Raw genomic sequence first — 20731 nt, 5'->3', positions numbered from 1 at the left:
GAGAAAGCTGGAAGACTGAAGAAGATGGACTGTTCTGAAGTGTGTTGGTGGGCTGGCCTGCAGTTGCTTTGCTGCCAAGGAGAGGGGAAGGACTTTGCTGTTTCTCTGTCCACTTGCTTGAAGAGATCTCCAAGGTCCTGAGGAGAGCTGGCCTCTTGTTAAGAAGTCCCAGGAACAAAAGGACTTCACCCCCAGCTTCCCCCCTGAACTCTGCTGAGTGAGGTCTGCCCTGCCTAGAGTGCTTGATCCAATTGTGGGGCCTCTGGAAGTTGTGCCTGCTGTTTGGGGAGCTGGACAAGAAGAAAAGAAGAAGATCTGCAATTTTCATGCATCGCTCGCTTACGGAGCGCATCGTCGACAGTGCGCGAAAATTCCCGCAGCCGCGAAGATCGTCTTAGCGCCTGTTGCTGCTGCAAGATTCGACACATCGTTCGCTTGCGGAGCGCATCGCCCCGGTGCGGGAAGATTCCTGTCGCTGCGAGTATCGTCGCAGAGCGTCGTCGCTGGGTGAGATCGTCGCACCGCTTGCTTGCGGACCGCATCACATCGCTGCGAACATCGTCGCAGAGCCATCGCATCGAGGGGCCGCGAGATGAGAAGATCGACGCTGTGCCGCGCATCGCCAACGCACCTGAGATCGTCGCCACCCCGAAGATCGTCACATCGTGCTTGTGCGAGAAGCTTCCTACCGAACCTGCCACCGGAATCCATACAAGGTATCGCATCCCTCCCCATGCAGACCAGATTAGGCGCAACATGCCCGCTGTGTGCAGCGGGGCTGTCGCATCGCCTCCCCAGGGTCTCAGGAGTGACGCATCGCTTGTTTTTTAACGCTGCAGCTTCCATTTGGAACTTTTGTCGCATCTACAGGTACTTTGGGCTAAACATGACGCAACTGTGGGTTATTTTGACGCAAACTCTAGAACTGTGTATGTTGGATTTTTGTCGTTTTGGTCTTGTTTATTTAGATTAAATACTTTTATTTTCCTAAACTGGTGTGGAGTCCATTTGTGGTGTTTTCACTGTGTTACTGTGAGTGTTGGTACAAATACTTTATACATTGCCTTTGATAAGCCTGTCTGCTCGTGCCAAGCTACCAAGGGGGTGAGCAGGGGTTATCTAAAGAGTGTATCCCCCTTACCCTGACTAGAAGTAAGGGTCCCTATTTGGACAGTGGCACCTACCTCTGCCAACTAGAGACCCCCAGATCTAACAGGGTCAAATTGACTTATCTATCTCAGTCTAACAAACATGTCATAAAACAACATGCTATAACACTGGTATTCCCATTAACTCGTAAAGATTTTTTGTCAATAATGTATATGAACACTGTATATGTCATAAGCTGTGAAACACGTGCCTGTTATACAGAAGGTTCATAAGAGTTACATCCTCAATCAAAAATATTTTTGAAAAAAATATTTTTCCCTCCTGTTACACAGTACAGTATTTTGTTTTGTAAAACATATCTGATATAAGCATATTTTAAGTGTGTATTATAGAAAACTACCACATCAGTTTTTCCTCTAGGAGCACTTTGGAGAAGAACAGTTGACAGGGAGGTCAGGAGGAAGAAATTTGGGGTTCTTAAGATATCTCATGCAGGTCATCCAGAATACAAGGGGGGAGGGAGCACACTGCCTCTCATTCCAGCATAGTTCACCCCACTGCATTCTGGTAAATGCTGTACACTTACTTCAAAGTTGCTGTAGTTTTTCACCAAAGTTGGTGCAGGTTGTGCTGTTTTTTCGAGACACATGTTTCTGGGTTCAGCCCTTCATCAGTAGAGTAGTAGTAACCTTGAGGAACTCTGCAGATGAGGTTGAGGGGGTCCAAAGTAAAGGGGGTCAGGCTGACTGACTGTGTGTGGCATGTCTGGAAGGAAAGGATCCCGTAAAGTGCAGGAACCTGGATGCCAGCTTTGTGCAGTCTTTGTATAAGGATGGGACATGGGACAGTGTTGAAGGCTGCAAAAAGATCCATTAGGATGAGGGGCAAGGGTGTCACCTTTTGCCATTTGGATGTCATCCTTGGTGCTTGTGAGGATGGTCTGTGTACAGTGGTTGGACTGGAATCCAGATTGAGTTGTGGTGAGGAGAAGGTTGCCAATGTGGTGGCTGGCTAGGTGTTTGTTGATCATCTTTTCTGTTACTTTTTCCCAGTAGGGTAGCAGGGAGATAGGCCAGTAATTGGCTGGCATCTTCGGGTCTCCTGACAGTTTCCCGAGGAGGGGTGTTAGGAATTGAATTGCTGGCTGTGTGGGATGTCAACCCTGCTCAAGCAACAGCCATAATCCTTGCCAGGGTGAACCACAAAGGTCACTAAATTAACCTGTGCCTAACAGTCTGGTAGTGTGGCACAAAAACAGTCAGGCTCAACTTAGAAGCAATCTTTAATGTATTTATGGAGAAAACAAACAGTAAAATGTGAAAACACAACACAAGAACAATCTCACACCAATTTAGTATTGAGTACATTTTAATAAATTATATGACATCAAAACAATGAAAATCCAATCAGTAGAACTAGAGTTTTGAATTTATAAAATTTAAGGTAAAAACAAGCACCTACAAGATCAAGCGCCAACCACGGACATCTAGTCACGCGAGACCGGGTCAAAGTTGAAAAATATAGGCGATCGTGATGGAGCACCAGTTGGATACAAGAAGTGGATCGGGACTGGCCGGTCTTCACCTTCAGACTTAGAAGAAATTTCATGGAAAAATGACTGAGAAGGTAAAGTTCAGTGGGGCAGGGATGCATGCAGTGTCCGAAGAGGAGGCGTTGTCATCGGGGAGTAGCTGGACAAACTTGTTTTCCACGTCTTTTTTTCAGAAGTAAAAAATCTCCAGCGGAGTGGAGCTGCAAGCCTTAGCCAACGAGGGCTCCACAAGGTGGGATACCTCTTCTGCGAAGTACCGCTGAACAGGATTTACTGCTGTGGAGAAGAACATAGCAGGAGCTGCTGCAAAGTCAGCCTGGCTTGTTATGCACCTAAGGCAGATCAACAAGCAGGTGGGTCCCAGTCTCCTCTTAGTTCTCATAGCCCTTTTTAGCCAAAGATTTTCAAGTTATAAACTAAGGTCTGTGATGGATGCAGGTGGTGTCAGAAGAGGAGGCTTTGGACAAAGTCGCAGTGAAGGTTGTTACATTCAGACTTAGGGCCTCATTCCGATGTCGGTGGGTCCGCCACTGACAAGGTTGGGGGGCGGCCCAACCAACATCGATGCCATCAGTCCAACTGCTGGATTACGATTACGGCTGTTGGTGCGAGTTGGGGAGGTGGATAGACTGCAGCCTCTGACAGGCTCAAGGAGCCTACCGGGACAGCGGTGAGATTCCTAATGCCTACAATGGGGCAGTGCCTGCGCAGGCACCGCCTTAGGTATACAGATATCCCTTTTTGACTGCCCATTCGAGGCAGTCCCAGCTGAAATGACCATGCAGCCAGGCAGGACTTTGGGGGCCCCGGTCCTATGGGCCTTGGGGGACGCTTGTGGTGCCCCCCCAAATATCCATGCACTGTGGGCCAGGCACACGGTGCATGAATGTTTGCAAATATGCCCTTTTCTATTGCGGCTTGTGCTGTGGCCCTTTTCCAGGCCGCAGCAAAAGTCGCAATAGAAAAGGGCCTGTTTTTGACTGCCTGCAAGCAGTCACATCAGCATATTTCAGGTGAAACTGCAAACTACTAGTTGGGCAGTTATCATTCAGCAGCAATGGCAGTCAGACGCTCGTCCAACTGCAATTGTAATAAGGCCCTTAGTCTCTTTTTTTAAGTCGAAAATCTTTTAAGGACAGCTGAACACGATTTGCAGCTGTGAAAAATGCAAAAAGAATAATTGATGGGCAGAATGCAGAACACTGTCATACACTTACCCAAGTACAGAGATCTGGGCCTAAACCCGTCGATTTTTTGCTCACCATGCCATTTCAGTTTGAACTGCCAGGCCAGGTCCTCCCTGGACTGGAAACAAGCATCCTAGGACCAGTTTCGGGGTTTCACCCCTCATCAGCCAGGATAGCTTTATTCCAGCTGCATGCAGAGCACGGGACCCACGTCTGGGCGTACCAGTCCCACTTGGGTGACAAATGCAAAAAGACCAACTGATGTCCAGAATGCAGAACAATGTCATATATTCACCCCAGTAAAGAGATCTGGGCCTAAATCCATCCATTTTTTTGCTCACCATGACATTCCAGTTTGAACCCAGCCATATGCAAATCAGTCTTGACCCTGCACCCAATGGGAACAGTCCAGCCCACACTGCCAGGCCAGGTCCTCCCTGGACTGGAATCAAGCATCCTAGGACCTGTTTCGGGGATTCACCCCCCATCAGCCAGGATAGCTTGATTCCTACTGCATGCAGAGCACAGGACCCACGTCTGGGCATACCCATCCCATTCGGGGTGACAAATGCAAAAAGAACAATTGATGGAGAGAATGCAGAACAATGTCATCTTGGGCATCTTAGGCTGATTGATGAGCCATAATCGTCTGGTCTCCTCTCGGTTTTCAGAGCACTTGTTAGCCACACATTTTCTGTCACAAGTTTAGCATTTTGGCTATCTGTGCAGCTTTAGCACTGCTTCCAAGGGTCATTGACTGGAAGGCACCACTTGGAAGTTCAGGACTCACTCAGGCTGGGTCCAGGGGTGACTTCATGATGGTTGGAGCCGTTTTGGAAACTGAGGCTCTGATATGAAGGCCAGCCAACTAGCCTGTGGTGTCACTCTGGTAGGCCTGGGTGCAAGAAGCGGAATTGGGCTGAAGCAGCAGGGCTAACCTCTGATGGTTCAAGGCAGGCTTCAGGCAGCAAAGCAATCCTTACAGGTGCTGCAAAGCAGTCTTCTAAAGCAGCAGGCCACAGCATCAGGCTGTCCTCTGAGAGTCCTTCCGCAGGTCCAGAAAGTGAACTGAAGAGTGGGTCTGAAGGGCCTATTTTTATACCTGGTGCCTTTCTTGAAATAGAAGAAATTTCTAGAGCTTCCTTTAAAAGTGCTTGGAATTTCCTGCATCCCTACCCTGGCTCCAGTCTGACTTCAGGCACAATGATGTAGTGTGTAGTTCTTTGTGTGAAGGCAGGACACAACCTATTGATTTGTAGGTGGGGCTGTACCCAGCTCTGCCCCCTCATTGTCTCAGTAATGATTCATTCAGGCACGCCTAATTCCTCTATTGTGTAGCTATCTAGGAGTAATATACAAAGGCCAGCTGACAACTAGACCCAGTCTTGAGACCCCGGGACAGGTTACAGGCACCAAATTGTTAGGGCAGAAAAATGCCAGCTTTCTAAAAGTGGCATTTTCAAAATTGCAACTTAAAATCTGACTTTACCATTAAAGAGGGTTCTAAATTACAAATTTGTCGGATACCAAATATGGCTTTCCTATCTGTTCACAATAAAAAAAATTAGCACTTATTAAATGTAATACCGTACAGTGTTTTCCTATGGGAGAGTTAGGCCTCACCGTAGAGAAAAACAGAATTGTACGTTTTTCACTACCAGGACATGTAAAACCTAAAAGTACATGGTCAACCTTTTAATTACAACGCATCATGCCCTATGGGCAGCCATGGGCCTACCTCAGAGGTGACTTATACGTAAGAAGATGAGAGTTTATTGCTTGGTAAGGGGTTATTTCACCAAGTCGAATTTGGCAGTAAAAATCAGCATTCAAATTGCAATGGCAGACATGGGATACATTTTTAAAGGGACTATTGAGTGGGTGTCCCAATAAGGCCTGCCCTCCACTAGAATCATTTAGGGCCAGATGTACGAAGGTAAGTGTTTGTGATTAACAAATAATGCATTTTTATAATTCACTATTTGGTAATCACAAACAGGAATACACAAATGTGTGTTTAATGCATTTTGTGATTCTCAGTGGGTCGCAAATAGACCTACCACATTAATATTCATGAGGTAGGTCTTGGTTTGCGACCCATTGGAAATTCCAGAAATTCCAGGGATGGTGGTCTGCTGGGGACAGCAGACCACCATGTCTGTGATTGCTTTTCAATAAAACAATTTATTTTCAACATAGTAGCCCGTTTTCCTTGAAGGAAAACTGAATGCATTTCAAAAAGAAAAATGAAAAGTTTTCTTTTCATTTTTAAGAGTAGGGAGTTGTCCGTAGGGCCAATGGATACTCTTAAAAATGTTTTTACAAGAAGTTCCCTTGGCCCTTCCCATTTGCTACTGAGTTACCACCTACTTGAAGTAGGTGTTAAAATGAGAATGTTTTGCAACCGCATTTCGGTCGCAAAACATTCCCACATACCACTGCGATTCGGAATTAGGAAGGAACGCCCTAAACACGCCCCTCCTAATACCGTATCGCAAACCCAATTTGTGATTCGGTAATAGGTTACCAAATAGCAAATTGGGCCTTTTTACATTGAAAATGCCTATTTTTATTTGTAAAAACAGCTCAATTGTGTGAATCGGGCCATTTGTGAATGAAGAAAGCTTTGTACATTTGGCCCTTAATTTACAGCCCGGGGTATATGATATACCACTTTATAGTGGCGGTGGGACCTAGGAGAGTTGAGCGCTATTTGATACAGGACTGTGATTTGGAGAAAATAAATCTGCACGATTCACCAGTGTGCACGGTTTTCTAAGCCCTCAGTGCCTATCATAAGGAAACATCACTTTATTAGAGACTTATAAGCACATTAAATATGCCAATCAGGTGTAAGCCAATTTAATCACGCTTTGGTGAGTGAGCACAAGCCCTTCCGCATTTGTTAGCAGTGGTAAAGTGCACAGATACTTAGGGCCAGCAAAAATGAATTCATAAAAACAGCAGGATGAAGGCAAACAGTTTGAGGGAAGACCACCCTAAGGCTGATATGTCTAACATGGGGTTAGTACTCTGGCATGTTTCTAGGCATCTACATTGGTGGCTGTGATGATTGAGTCATTCAGGATAGATGAGGGCTGTCTGAAAGGGTCCAGCCCTATGATGAAGACTTGGTGAGGGTTGGGGGTTTAACAGTGCTCTTGAGTTTATGGATTACATGGTTGCAGCGTGTTTCTTCAGTGGTGAATGTGGGCAGGTTGTTATAGTGACCTTTCAGGTGTTAGTAGGCATGCAAGTGTTGCATAGGTGGAAGGGTCCAGTTGGGGCTAGAAGTTTCATAGTAGCTGGCGAAGAGGGACAGCTGGGTCCAGATGTCCTGACAGGGGTTATGCTTGTGCAAGAGAGGTGAAGTCTTTCACTATGGCTAAGATTTCCTAGGCTCGTTGGTTCTACTTTTCATGATGATTTCAGCGAGCATGGAGCATTGAATGACTGATTTGCTGATGGTAGCATCTGAGTGCGGATTTGTCGATGCTCTTGTCTGTGTCTATCTGACTGTGTCCTCATCTGTGCTTAAGTCGAATGCAGTGGCTTTTGGTGAGCCTGAGCCCTTCTGTGGAATAGCTTGCCTGTGGTCCGGTTTTCACGGCTTTGTTGGCTTTGAAAGGAGCCAGGGTATTTGTGCAGGGGTGATCCAGGCTTTGAAGTTGGTGATAGATTACAGGACATTGTTGTTGTGGCCAGGCTGGTGGTATAGGAGATTGGAAGACCAGGATGCTTATGAGATCTTGCTTCAATCCTTTAGCGAAGATTTGATAATGGTACTTCTGCGGTGGTGTGATATGGGAATGCTGAAGTTGATGAGGGTGTGGTCAGACCAGGTCATCAGAGTGGCTTTTCTACTGTGATTGTGTTGCATGCAGTAAATATTGGGTCCAGTATCTGTCCAGAGGCATGTGCAGGGACTTCCACTAGCTGAGTTAGTCTGTGGTTGGCAAGTCATCAAGGAGGTTGGTCAAGTTGGCATAACTATTGCGCATGACTGGCACAGTCGAGGGACCTGTCTAATTTTGAAATTAATTTACAATTTTGAATAGTTCTTTTGTTGAGTTGGTGGCGTCTGAAATACATAGTAATGAGATTTAATCACTTTTGGGACATTTGCTCTCCTTCAATTTTTTCTTAGGATTATTATTTCCTTCTTAACCTTTGTAAGTTTTTATTGGCATTTGTGCAATAAACATAACAATATCGGAATATTGTATGAACAATTTTAAAATATCCATGTAAAATTATTTGAAAAGCACTTCTCCCTCCCCCCACCACCTCAGGCTCAGTCAATTGCCCTAATGCAGTGTTAAATACTATGCAATGAACCGGGTATAGTGTAGGACCCCTGAAGATGGTAGGTGCCCCTCATTAAATAAAGTAACAAGGAACCCTTCTCATTCCCTACATCAGGCTAGCATCATGTGATAATAATAATAATACTAATAATAATGCGATTTGTAAAGCACTTAATTACACCCCAACGGTGTGTCCCAGCGCTAGACCAGTATGTAGATGAGAAGCGATCACCTGGATAGAGTTGTGGAACAGCCATATTTTAAGTTTACTTCTGAAGTCTGTTTCCAAGGAAGATTCTCTAAGAGCATACGGGAGAGAGTTCCATATTTTTGATGCCAGATAGGAGAAGGCTCTAGTTCCCATTCTGGCTTTCCTGATCTCAGGCACTCTAGCAAGCTTTGCCTCAGAAGATCTAAGATTTCGACCTTGGATATATACTTGAATCATAGGCTTCAAGTAGCTAAGGCCTTGTTTATTGAGTATTCAACGGGCGAGGAGTTGGCCTAACGGCTAGGGTGGTCGACCTCGATTCTGGGACCCGGGTTCGAGTCTCGGCAATGACGCTGAACATCCTGTATTTCTTGGCAAATCACTTAATCTCCCCGTGCCTAACAAAAAAATACATATATGAATGTGTCCTCATGTAACGCAAATGGTGCTATGTAAAGCGCTCTGATACCCGAACCCGGGTCAAGTTTGCGCTATATAAACTCTGTTAAAAAAAAAAGCACAAGACTTCTTTAAACCCCATTTGTTTAGAAACAGGGAGCCAATCTATCTGGTTTAGAGTGCCAGATGCTGAAGATATTTTAGGGAAAATTAAGTATAAACCGCGCAGCAGCGCTTTGAACTCATTGCAGCGACTTGATACTTCCCTTAGTGGCTCTGAGAGACAGTATATTTCCATAATCCGCGACAAATGGTTTTCCGGGATGTAGTAGGATAAGATCTAGGATTTTCCCATGGGTCTTGATGGTGCCAAAGCACTTCCTAGCCGTTTTACTAAGTCGGTCTTCGAAAGAGAGTTTTCGAGTTGAACCAAACTCCTAAGTTCTTCACTTTTTGTTTCGCTGCAGGTGGTTCACCCAAGGCGGCTGGCCACCAGGTGGACGTCCATATATAGAAGGAGTTTTGCCTCCTAACAGAAGTTCAGTTTTGTTAGCATTCAATTTTAGACAGCTGGTCGTCATCCACGTAGCGACATCTGATTGGCAGGATTTGCCTACGTCCGGCCGAGATAGAATTGGGTTCAGATAGGTTCACTATAAGTTGGGTGTCGTCGGCATATGACATCGCTTGAACATTGTATTTTTTAATGATATCTGTAAGCGATATCATATAAACATTAAACAATGTAGGGCTCAGGATTGAGCTAAAGTTTTCAAAACGATTGATTTTAAGGTGAGTTGAAAAGAACTGTCCTGGAGAAAGTATGTCAGCCAATTGAGCTCTTTATCCCACACTCCTGGAGCCTGTGAATAAGGATCTTGCGGGATACTGTATCAAAGGCAGCGCTTAGGTCAAGTATTATGAGGGCAGAGGTTTGGTCTTTATCAGCGTTCTGTCTGAGGGCTTCCTCCGATAGGAGGAGGGTTGACTATGTACAGTACTGTGCCCTGAAGCCAGATTGAGAGAGATGTAATATCTCCTTCGATTCCATTGTCAGTTAAGCAATTGTTAACATGTTTCTTGAGTATTTTCACTCGGAAAGGGAGAAGGGAGATGGGTCTGAGATTTTCTTGAATAGAGGGATCCAGAAAGGGATTTTTCCAAACAGGAATTACCATAGCATGTTTCCATGACATAGGCACTGGATATAGGCTAATTGATTTCGTAATAAGTTCACATAAATGGGGAAGAATAGCAGTCATTCCAAGACGTAGGATTTTAGCTGGAGCGGGGTCAATGGGGGAACCCAATTTGATGGATGAGAAGAGAGAGTTCAATTCTTCCTTGGAGGGGATGTCAAGTTTGATCAGGCCACCTGGTTGTTCTCTAATCAATGGGCTATTAGCTTTTTGTACTGTCTCAAAAAAGCCTTCATAGATTTTAGTAGCTTTGTTGGTAAAGAAATAATCTATGCTGTAAAAAAATTCTGGAGAGGACGTGGCATTGGAAAAGACTTGTTCAGAGAATGTAAGTGTTTTTAATAAACAAAATAGTTCTTTAGTGGGATTACTGGCTGAGTCAATTTTCTGAGCATAATATTGTTTACGTGTTGCTCTGATGAGCTTGCAATATTGTTTTAGGGCTTCCTTAAGATGGGTGTGACTAGTTGTGTTATATTCTTTCCTCCATTCATGTTCAAGGCACTTACAGAGTTTTCTTGTCGTTGCTAGTTGTTCATTATACCAGGGTGTGGAAGGAGAGGATCTAAAGTTGCATCTAGAAGATAGGGGTGCGGTATTATCAATAGCCCTGATTAGCCATGATTCAAAGCTGCACGTAGCGAGATTCAGATCATGTTGCATTTCAAAATCTGGATCCCTGGCCAGCAGTGCAGTAGTAAAATTATTAGGAGTGACTCTGGCCCATTTCCTTAATAGTATAGAGGAGGAGTCGAGGGAGAGCTATTTAGAGGGAGAAAAAAAGGGACCAGAAAGTGGTAGGTCCAGGGTAATCTGATAGTATCAGTGGTCTAAATGAAGGAGTTATTAGAAAAAATAGGATCACGCATGTGTCTTTTTTCATGGGTGAGATCGGCAACTAGTTGATATAGCTGTAGTTCCAAGATCTCTAATCAGAGAAGAGGAAACCTGACAGATTACCAATTCTGAGTGCAGATTTAGGTCTCTAAGTATTAACAGCTAGTTGTAACGCAGGGCTAGATGGGAGGTGAATTCAGTTAAATTTGATATAAATTAGTGACCCGTCCTGGGGGGCGGTAAATCAGGATCCAACTAAGGATGAATTGCTAGATAGATTTATAGAAATGTGTGCTGCTTCAGAGTCAGGGAGGTATTAACTCTGACATACGCTCAAGCTCAAGGGGTAGGGCATCAGGTGAGCATTGCCTCTCAGGCCTGAAAGTTGTCTGCAATTATATTATCCCTGTGTGTTTTTCAAATGTGATATTTCTCAGCATTTGCTTATTCAGCCATATCTCTCATCCATTCTGCAATCATGGGTTCTACCGGGCCATCCATCTAATGGCAATCCTGCGTTTGGCCTGTACAAGGCCTATCAAGAGGCACTTTCTACTCAGTTTCCTTTTATTCTTTACTGGAATCCATCCTAACAGACATTGCCCCATATCTCTAAGAATGGACGAACCAGTGATTACGTTCCGGACCTTCAACATTTTCTCCCAATAATTATAGAATTTAGAGCATCCCCAGAACTTGGGTATGAAATCCACATCCAACGGTACAGCGGGAGGAGGGATGTGCTGGGTAAGTTGTATGCAAAGTACTAGGGGTTAAGTAGACCTGATGCACCACATTATACTGAATAAGCTTTAACCTCGCATCAGAGGAGGTGGTCTTCACCCCTTCATGGATCCCCTCCCATTCCTTGGTCGAAAGTGGCACCTCTAACACAGCGTGCCACTTGGCTTATAAAGGTGGTTCTGCCAGAGGTAAGTCCTCTCTCAACACTCTATAGAAGTGTGAGATCAACATCTGATCCCCTGCCATATTCTACAGGGTTACCAATATTTGAGATTCCTGGGGGTGGCACTGGGAAGGATGGCCATAGTCCAAGGGCTGTTGCTGTCATTTTTACAAATTGTAGGACTTGACCAGTCCCTAATTGAAACAATTCTATGGGCTCTGTTAGAGAGATGAAGCAATTATTTGGATACACGTCCTGGAGAGTATTGCAACCACCCTCTCACAACTGGTATATCAAAATTGACTGCACAATAAGCAAAAATGGACGTAGTGTACAAATATTCACTTCCCGTGCATCCTGACCATCCTGTCCCACATTCTGCAGAACTGTCTGACCGTACACGGCATAGAGGCCGGAACCCTTGAACCCATTATCAGTAGTTCCGGCAAAGGAATACCATTACAAGTACACCTCAGCAACCTTCACTCCCAGTTCCAAAGGCCGTTCATCCTATGAAGCGCAGGTGGCAGTTCAGTTGCATGATAATACAGCTGCACATTTGGTAATTCCAGACCTTCCTGCCTCCAAGGTTTCTTAAGAGTGGACAGATTTACTCTTTTTCTCCCTGAGACCACAGAAGTTCAACTATCAGCTTATCCAATTCCACAAAGTATTTTTCAGGAATCTCTAATACGGTCCCTTGAAAAATGTAAAGGCATCAGGGCAATATTATCATTTTAACTAATGTCAGTTTCCCCATTAAAGATAGGCAAACGGGATTTCCAAATTTTTACTGTTGGTTTCAGCCCTTCCAGCACCTTACCTACATTTGCAGCTTCAAACTACTTTACTCCATGTGTGAGCTTAATCCTAAAATACCTGACACTTTTCATTTGCATGGGAAGATCTAACTGAGGAAGGTCCTCCTCCCACACGCCGGCCAATTCCCCCATCGGTAACAGTTTGGATTTAGAGCAGTGAATGTGCAACCTGGATACCTCTACACACACAACGAGTACAGCTAGCATAAAGGGGACTGAGAATATAGGCTGGTGTAAATAGAGTGAAGCCTTGTCAGGGTAGAGGGAGACCCCATGTGTGTTTCCCCAAACTGTATTCCCCAGCCCTGCAGTATATTCCAGAGCGGGTAAGCAAATGACTCAATCGCTAGTGCAAATTGCAAGGGCGATAGAGGGCAGCCCTGTCTGGTTTCTCGGTGAAAGGATAATTACCCTGATACCATCCCTCTCACTCTCACTCTTGCCGTCGGGTGGTTGTCCAACAATTCCACTCATTTTAGAGAACACTCACCTATTGGTACCTTCTGCAGAACTCTCCACAAGAACTCACACAGTAGCAAATCAAATGCTTGTTCGAAATCAAGAAGTGCTAGTGCTCCAGCGCGGAGTGCAAAATCCCTCCCTCCGTCACGGACCAAAGATCTCACATACACACTATCCATACATTCGCTGGTGGGGCCCATAACACCAACATTCACTCACCATTAGTCCGTGTGGGAGGCGATTATTCTTCCAAGCGCTGGAAATGAGTAGGAAATATCACTTCTACCCTAATGAGAGACAAATCTACACCACCTTCTGTAGCCCATTAGGCCCTAAACTTCACCTTTAGTATTCCTTTCATAAATCGGGATGGATCAGTTAGTTGCAGGTTTAGCTTAACCTCTAATTCTCTAATTAACCTTTTCATTCAACACATTTCAATGAATAAACAACCCAACTCATTTCCGTAGATATTCAAATTCAATGTTATATTAATTTTGTAAATTAAATCATTGATTTGATCAAGTTGCCATTCATATTTACCTATTCTGGCTAAATGTCGTCCTCTATGTCAAATCTGGCAGTCTCTCAAATCTATGCCCATCAATTTAGTAGGTTCAGTTCATCAGGAGTTTGGGCATTAATTCAGTCCATCAAAGATTCAGGCTAACAGCTGTCCTGCAGTGTCACCGTCCTCTCCGTCAGCATAACGTCAGGAAATCGAGAAAGGCCAGAAACGAACCTGCTCCCACCTCTCTGTTCTACCATAATTTATAGTAAAAATCATTGACAATTTGTATTGAAAAAGGGTCTTCAAATGTTCTGATTGGTCCATGGAAATCGTCTGACAGGATTCTCATCAAAATAAAGTCGATGTCATTGTACTTGAATTATCCGGTTTTTAGTAGCACATTATTGTTCATTCAGAAAAGCTGGCTTGCATCCCTAAGCAACCTTGAAGCGTACATGTTCATCTGGGGTCAGGACGAGGCCACTGTGTATCTGTTGTCAGCGCAGGTGCACTTCACCCAAGCCTTGTCAGCGTTGGCAGTCGGGTTTAGGCACCAAAGGCAGCCATCTTTCAATAGGCCAAAATGGTCAACTTAAGCAAAGAAACACAAAAACATAATTAATACATAAAAATGACTAATTAAATGTTATTCCCTCACTAATTCCCATATGTGTTTGTATTTATCTAGCCAAAAGCAACACTCAATGCGGTTTATACTTACTAAATAAAGCACGAATCACAAATACATCACAAAAGCGACACATATCATGCAATATTCTAATTGTCTATCATTAGTGTGCGTACGAAATTTAGTTCACGTATTAATTAAGCCATGCAGATGCAAATCCCACGTGTAATTCATACATTAGTAAGGTTGATAAATATTTTCCACATCACTCCAATCCATTAGTTCGATTATAATTAATTAATTAATCTACTTAATAAAACAACATGCAAAATGGGGTGGGTATACAAAATTTTGCATAACCCGCTCCAGCAATCCCCCCTTTGGTGATTTTATCACCACACCACCCAAAATTTTTGTTCTGTCTTACGGAATCTTTAACATGTTTTCTTGCTTTTAAACATAATTCAGTTTCACCCATTTCTTCTATTTTTGCAGTTTTATACATACTCTCCTTCCATTCCTCTAATGTTATCTCTTCCAAATCTCTATCTTGATCCTTGTCTTTTCTTTTTAATTTTTCTCTTTTTATTCTTTTCTTATTTTTCTTATTTTGACAGCACATACAACCTAATCTAATTACTAATAATATGAAAATTACACATGTTAATGGAAACAATATTTTGCCTACAAATGTACTACCAAGCTTTACTAAGAAATTCTTAATAGCAGCTATTTTCTTTCCAATTCTTTCCCAAACACCTTCAACCTCCAGTGGTGCAAGTTCATCATGCATTTCAGTAATATTAATATAAGTTTTCAGATCTTTGCATTCGTCAGGAATGTAAGTACAACAATGTTGAACTTTCAGCATTCCACAGACTCCACCCTCTTTTGCCAATAATATATCAAGGGCAAGTCGATTTTGCATTACCATAGCACGCATGGCAACCATTTCAGTGTTAACCAATAAAAATCCTCCAGCGGTGCTTGTTGACAAGCGATCCACTACTGTTGATAATTTTCTAATTTTGTTTGCATTCAGAGTTATTCCCACTGCCGGTATCAATGCCAGAAAAATATTGCCTACAATTTATGCCCAAGATTCTCTCTTGGTCCTGGCTAAATGATTACTTAAGCTATGTACACCATCTTCCCCTCTATCCATATGAATTGTTTTCGGAAAGACCAGGCCTACGTAACATGTGCCATACCAATGGTCTGGCAAACGATAATATGCCCTGTTCCCACAAATAAAATATAATCCAGGAAAGACTGGATCTCTACCACCTTTGAATCCCCATCCTCCCATGATTTGATATGTATCATGGCACTCACTATTACCTAGAAAATAATTATCATACACAGTTTGATTCCTTCGAATGCAAAATTTCCCTTTCTGAGGCCAATCTAAAGCTATAGTTGGACTAGATTCTCCTTTCAAATGTTTTTCTTTCTCTATATCCCAAACTGTTTTCTCCACTTTTCCTTCTGCTGCCTTACTTTGCATTTTCAATCTTCTTTCCTCAACCATGTCTAGGAATGTCTTCTCCTCCTTCTTCAAACTGTATGTCAGATTGTTTCTAAAAATATACTCTAATGTTAGTTCCTTAGTTTCTAAGAAGAATTCACCTAATACCTTGGCAGGTTTTACTTTGTTTAATTTATTATAAGAAGGCACTTGCGCAAAAATGTTATCTACATCTGAAAAATATTATTCTAATTTCCCTGTCTCATAAAATAAACTAGCTATTACACTACATGTTATTCCATACGTTGCCGGAAGGTGATGATATGTCCCTCCCTCAGAAACAGATGCAGGTAACTGCATACATACGTAGCAGTCCCGTACATCCATTGTCTTTACATACTCATACAATAATTTTGAAAACACATTATTAGAAAAATCTGTTATTGACCTGTCTTTATGCAAATAATTATTATCTATTCTAGTTGGAACTACCTTTGGAATTTTCCCTATATTAGTTTTGTCCTCACTATTTCCTTCTAATGTATCTATAGTGGCCTTAAAAGAAATATCAAAAGCAAGGATGCTCCATAAAAGCATTAATAATCTTGTACAACAACAACACATTTTACACCATCTTCTCATGAATGTACATCTACCTTTACTACTTTCTATGTTAGCCATCTTTGTTAAAATGGACCGTGTCTTTTGACTTAGCCTCTTTTACTTCACAACTAGTTTTCCTAACCTAAGGTTCTAACACCTATTTGGTTCTACCAGTCTCTATCTTTTGATTCAATATTTTGTTTTCTTCATCAATAGTTTTCTTAATTTATTTAGTTTGGCATCTCAGCATTCTTCACTCTCCTCTCGTCATCCAAATACGGATTTTCCTGAACTTCCGTTTCTTCTTCTCCAATGTCGGACAAGAGAACTCTCAGGATTTACGATTCTATTTCATCCTCAACCTCTTTCAGTACAGCCTCCTCTGGATTTCCTTGACTATCTGCCTCTTCTCCCTTTTCAGACAGAGCCACATACGTCCATTCTGGTGGCTTATACTTCTGGTTAGGTTTCCTTGTTCTTCTACTCTCTTTGTCTCCAGTTAATTCATCTTCTTTTGATTTCTCTTGACTTATCACTTCATTCACCTGTTCAGCTCTCGGTGAATTCACTCGTGTCAGTCGATATCTCAATTTCCTTATTTTATTGAACAACTTGCTGCTGTTGCTGCAGTTGACCACTCACCTCATGCTGTACCTGTGGGTTCAATGATGGATTTTCATTGTTAGTACTCGGGGGAAACGTACACTCAGATTTCCAATGCCCTATCCTGCCGCAATTATGACACAGGAATTTCTTTTTAGCTTCTTCGATATTCCCTTCATACTTTCCATTATTAAATTTAGGCTTTGCCCCTGCTTGTTCCACCAACTGTGCTTCCTGTCTCTCCACCACCTTTACCTGTGCCCACATTGCCTTCTTTTTTAACTTCCGCTGTTTTGCTTCAATTTCATCACTGAAGTATTTAGCATGTCTCAATACTTCATCTATTTTCTTATTTTGCCAATCTACCGTATGCTGTTTAATCATCTCACCAATTTCTGGACGTAAACCATATACAAATCTGTATACAAAATGGCTCAAATCCTTTTCACTCAGATTCTAATCTCCGCTAAACTGCTTAAAAGCTTGTATTAGCCTCTCGTAATATGCATGTACTGACTCTTTACTTTCCTGGTGTGTTCGATCAATTTTTACCCAGTTTGTCTCTTTAGGGGGCACTTTATTTTTCAGAAATACCATAACCTGCTCATATTTTTTCATTACCTCGGGGTCCGGAGCTCCTGTTTTAGGATCCCTAGGATATTCCTTGGTTGGCCAATTTATCATCAATTTACACTCTGACCATAGATCTGCTGGTACGATTATGTCAAACAGACTATTCAAATCAATCCATCATACTTTAGACAACTTCACAAATCTGTCTACCTGCCTGTACCACTCGACTGGCTTTTCACGTAGTCGAGGGAAATCATTCGTAAAAGACAAAATATCCTGTCTCATCCATGGGACATGCACATATCCTCCTCCTGGAATCTCTCTCATAGGGCATTCTGACACTACCTTCACCTTTTCTCTTACAGGAAAGGCTAAAAATGTCTTATCTGAGGCATCATCGCGTTTTCTATACCACCTGCTTCTCCATTTATCCACGTCTCCCCATTTTCTTAGCAAAATGATTGTGTCCTTAATTTGACCTATTCGTCCTGTGGTGTTCATATTCTCAATGTCCTTTTCAGTGAATTCTACTCGATATGGTTTCTGTAAGGCTTTTACCTTTTCAATATCAATACCCATTTCATTTGCTACTTCTTCTAACCTTTCATGCAAGTTTTTCGCTCCCCAGGTCACCCTTTTGCACAAAAATTATAGTTCTTCATCCTGATAGGTTTTCAATTTTTCTGTCGGGATAGTCCCCACAATTAATTCTTCCAATACCGTTCGTAACTTGGCCACATCAATTGATTGGGATTCCTTGTCTTTCCTCTGCAAACTTCTTAACCATTCACTTAACTCGTCTGTTGATGGTCCTACTGGTTTTTCTATACTTTCGTGTCCAAAATATTTTCGGGTTTCTGACACTGTCTCTATCATTATCATACGTCTCTCTACACAATTCTGATCTATAAATGGATTATTTGTAAAATTCGGTTCCATTACACTCATAGTCTGTCTCCATGGATTCTCATTCTGACTCACTCTTGGTTGTTCTACTGGTTTATTACTTCTATAAGGGACTGTCATTCAATGTTCACTGTCCTTCTGTTTGTCAAAAATAGGCATTACTGGACCTATCGTTATGTCTGGTCGTGGTTTTGTACAAAAATCAAGTACATCCAGACAATCATGATCAACTTCATCTCTTACTTCCACAATCTCAGCATCAGGCAACAAAGTTGCAGGATTCACATTCACACATCTTGCAGGACTCACATTAGTGGCACCCAATATGACCTTTTCATACTTAGTCAGCCGACTATGTGTCATATACCGAGTACGACTCCTTGTCAACAGAATTGCTACATCATGGGGTACAAACACTTTCAATGGATATCCCATCACAATTTCTTCACTCTGCTCCAAACTTCGACATGTTGCAGCCACCGCTTTCAAACATCCAGGTAAACCTACAGCTACTGGATCTAGCATTGACGAAAAATATGCAATTGGTCTTCTCATTTTTCCATGCTTCTGGTCAACACAGAAAGTGCACATCCATTTCTCTCCCTGCAATACAACTCGAATTCTTTCTCATAGTCAGGCATACCTAAGGCAGGTGCTTCACACAAACCATCTCTCAATTGTCTAAATGCTGCCAATTCTTCCTTGTTTAATTCAAGGGAATCTTTCACATCACTTCTCGTTAATCGCACCAAAGGTTTTGCGATCAAGGAAAAGTTGCCTATCCACTGACGACAGTATCCAACCATTCCCAAAAACATTCTCACTTCTCTTTGAGTCATGGGAGCTCTCATTCCTTTTATTATTCTGATTCTGTCTATGGTTATTTTCCTTAGTCCTTTCTCAATGTTATGTCCCAAATACTGCACTTCCTTCTTGCAAAACTGTAGTTTCGTTGGTGACACTTTAAGTCCTCCATCTGCCAAATGATTCAGCAAGGCTATTGTATCTACCTCACAAGCTTCACGTGTTTTTGACGCTACTAAAAGGTTGTCAATATATTGGACCAATACAGAACCTTTTGGCATTTCTCCAAAGACTTCTTTAATAACTGATTGAATATTGAGGGGCTTTCTGTATACCCCTGTGGGATTCGGCACCATGCCAAAATACGCTCACCAAAATAAAATGCAAAAATTTGCAGACTGTCGTGATGCAATGGGATGGAAAAGAAAGCATGACACAAATCAATCACTGTATACCATTCTGCACCATGGGGAATCTGATATAAAATCACTGATGGATTTGGTACAATAGGACAACATGATATCACGATTTTGTTCACTTTTCTCAGATCTTGCACTATCCTGAATTTCCCATTAGGCTTTTTCAGTCCCATTATAGGCAAATTACATGGACTACTCATTATTTCTCTCAAAATTCCTTGCCTGATCATTTTCTCTATTACAGGAGTTACACCTTCAATTATTTCAGGTGTCAGTTTGTACTGCGGAACATTTGGATATGTTACTCCTTCCTTTACAGTTATTTTGACTAGATCTACATTTCTCATTAGTCCTACATCTTCTCCAGTGAAATCCCAAACTTCTGCCTTTACAGATTGTCTCAATTCTTTAGGTAATTCATCAGGGTTGAATACAGCATATATTTCAGTAACTTCATTTTCTCTGTTAGCTATGGTCATCTTGTACAATACATCATCATCTGGTGTTTCAAAAGCTATTCCATCCGGAGTACAAAATATAGTGCACTTCATTTTGCACAACAGGTCCCTACCTAATAAACTTACAGGACTGGTGTCACACACCACAAAGCGGTGCATTTCTGAGAATTTCCCTATGCTAACTCTCACGGGGTCAGTAAGATATGTTTTAATCTGTCTGTTGGACACACCAACTACTTGGATCGTTTCATCCGAGAGAGGAAGATTCTTAACATCAGCTGATCTAACAGTTGATCGAGTAGCACCAGTATCCACTAGGAAAGTAATATTTTCATCATTAACCCTCCCATCTACAAAAGGTCCTGTCTGGTCTACTTCTAGAGTTGTGCCAAGCACGCACTCTTCTTCCTCCCTTCGGCACCGTCAATAGCTCTCTTCTGTGTCACTCTCATCGCGTTGCAGCCAATACTGCGAGACAGCGGTAGCGCGTGGCAGCTTATTTACCTGTTCTTCATTGTAGGATCCCGATTCACTACTATACTTCTGTGTTTCTGCTCTGTGGAAAAGGCGGTTTTGGTACCTAATTCTGTGGGGGAACAACTTGCTGCTGTTGCTGCAGTTGACCACTCACCTCATGCTGCACCTGTGGGTTCAATGATGGATTTTCATTGTTAGTACTCGGGGGAAACTTACACTCAGATTTCCAATGCCCTATCCTGCCGCAATTATGACACAGGAATTTCTTTTTAGCTTCTTCGATATTCCC

This window comes from Triturus cristatus, chromosome 6, assembly GCF_964204655.1.
Source record: "Triturus cristatus chromosome 6, aTriCri1.1, whole genome shotgun sequence".
Taxonomy (NCBI): domain Eukaryota; kingdom Metazoa; phylum Chordata; class Amphibia; order Caudata; family Salamandridae; genus Triturus; species Triturus cristatus.
This window is presented reverse-complemented; position numbering follows the sequence as displayed.